Source organism: Hipposideros armiger, unplaced genomic scaffold, assembly GCF_001890085.2.
Source record: "Hipposideros armiger isolate ML-2016 unplaced genomic scaffold, ASM189008v1 scaffold_797, whole genome shotgun sequence".
NCBI classification, from domain to species: Eukaryota; Metazoa; Chordata; class Mammalia; order Chiroptera; family Hipposideridae; genus Hipposideros; species Hipposideros armiger.
In genome coordinates, this window is record NW_017732147.1 from 607,127 (window position 1) to 609,516 (window position 2,390).

The 2,390-nt window shown below is 40.7% G+C and overlaps 1 pseudogene; it reads left to right on the forward strand.

Annotated features, from left to right (window-relative positions):
• The first annotated feature begins 1,683 nt into the window (after window positions 1–1,683).
• Window positions 1,684–2,065, forward strand: LOC109374149 (40S ribosomal protein S25 pseudogene; annotated as a pseudogene).
• The last annotated feature ends 325 nt before the right edge of the window (window positions 2,066–2,390 follow it).

Genomic DNA, 2,390 nt, shown 5'->3' on the forward strand with positions numbered 1-2,390 from the left:
GTATTCACATATCACTTTTCTCAGTATAACAGTGGACTTATTTGGATTAAGTTCAAGAGATTTCTTTGCATCAGCCACAGCATCACAGTTACTGTATGGTTGCATACTCTATAGTATGCATGTACTATAAATGATCCCACAAAGGATTATTTAAAAACATTTTTGCTGCTGATTTTATCAAAATATTTAATAAAACAACATAATTTTTCACATGTCTCTCTTACATAGTATCACAGCCCTTGTGGAAGCTGTCCTTTCTCCACATCCCCAAGTGCCCGGGCAAGGGAAACATGGTTAATGATAATTGCATGTAGCTGGATATCTCCATAGCGACTCAGTTTGCCTTTAAGACTCCCAGCACTGGATGTGTCTCTTCTGGTAGGGGCAGACAAACTTGGAATTCACTAAGGCTCTATTAATCTCAGCCCTATACTGTCTCATATGTATTAAAGAAGCTATAGGTGCAGTAGTTCCAGGAACTTAAGGAGAAGAAGCAAAAGACCAAGTCATGGACACAATAGAGACAAGAAAGGGAAGGAGTGCAGAGTCCACGGAAGGTGGCTTGCGGTGATGCTGGTTTCCAAGGCATAGCTAATGGCCAGGAATCCTTCCTCCCACCTTGCCACGTAAGTGTGCCTTGGGAAGCTTTATGCATGGCAAGGACTAGAAGATGCTGTAAATTAAGAACAACTGCTTTATTTCTCTCTTTTCAGCTCCCAACTCTTTTTTTTTTTTTTTTAAAGATTTTTTATTGGGAAATTGGGGGGATGGGAACAGTGCTGGGGAGTTGGGGGAAGGGGAACAGACAAGTTGCTGTCGTTTTGTTCTTCAATCCAGTTGTGGAGGACGTTGCTTCACTGGCCCAAGTTGGCACCATCATTGCGCTCTTCTCTGGCGAGGCAGATCAGTCGCCGGCTTCTGGACGGCCGCTCACTGCGGCTGCTGGCCGCTCACGCTGGCTGCTGGCCACATACGGTAGCCCATGGCAATCCACTGCCACAGGGACTGCAGCCCACGCCGTCGCCGGTGACTCATGGCAGCCCAGCTCCAGGTTGAGCTGTTGTTCAGCATCTCAGCTGCGGAGGGCAGTGTCACTGGCCCTCATATGTGGGATCCGAACCGGGGCCCTCTGGCATCCCAAGCGAGTTCTTAACCATCGCGCCACTCGGCCGGCCCCAGCTCCCAACTCTTAAAGAGAGTCTCTGAGTAGATAAAATAACTTTAGGGACTTCTTATAGTTTCCTGTTTTGAATCCTTATAGCTCTATCCTCTTAGGGAAATAAGTAGCCCTTGATCAGAACCAAGATATTTAGAACTCCGTATTGATGTGTACAAGAATTCAGAATAAGACTCACTGAGTTTCATCCACTCAGTTAGAATACTTTTTTCCTCTAATCAGTCCACTGGTGAGGGGGACAAAAAGAATGCAGATGAGTTAATAAAATCAATTATTTTTATTTTTAATTCATTTAATTCTGGTATCATTTATGTACAATATAATTTATAGCTTTTATATATACAGTTTAATTACTTTGACTAATGTATACAACCCTGTCAGGTTAAAAATCAAATTCCATTTTCTCAGACATTTCTCCTGTGTACTGTTATGGAAAATCACCCTAGCCTTTTTGTCCAACATTTTTGAGAGGCTGCAGTTGTAGCCACTTCTGTCCATGCTTCGCCATGCCACCCAAAGATGACAAGAAGAAGAAAGATGCTGGAAAGTCAGTAAAGAAAGATGAAGTCCCAGTGAACAAATCTGGAGACAAGGCCAAGAAGAAGAAGTGGTCCAAAGGCAAAGTTTGGGACAAGCCCAGTAACCTAATCTTGTTTGACAAAGTGACATATGACAAACTCTGTAAGGACATTCCCAACTATAAGTTTATAATCCTAGCCGTTGTCTCTGAGAGACTGAATGAAGATCTGCAGCTCCTTGGCCAGGGCAGCCCTTTGGAAATTCCTTAGTAAAGGACTTATTAAATTAATTTCAAAGCATAGAGCTCAAGTAATTTACACCAGAAACACCAAGGATAGGGATACCTTAGCTGCTGGTGAAGATGCATGAACAACAGGTCCCACCAACTGTACATTTGAAAAATAAAACTTTATTAAATCAAAAAAGAAAGAAAGAAAGAAAAATAGAAAATCACCCCAAATTTCCACCTTAAATAATCAATAATCTGATTTCTCTCACTACAAATTAGTTTTTCCTATTATAATTTTATACAAATGAAATCATAGTGTATGAAATCTTTGGTATTTGATTTCTGTCACTCAATATGTTTGTGAGATTTAGTCATGTTTTGTGTGAGTCAGATATTGATTTGTTTTTTATTGGTGAATAGTATTTCATTGTATAAATATATGTTTTGTTTATCTATTCATCTTAA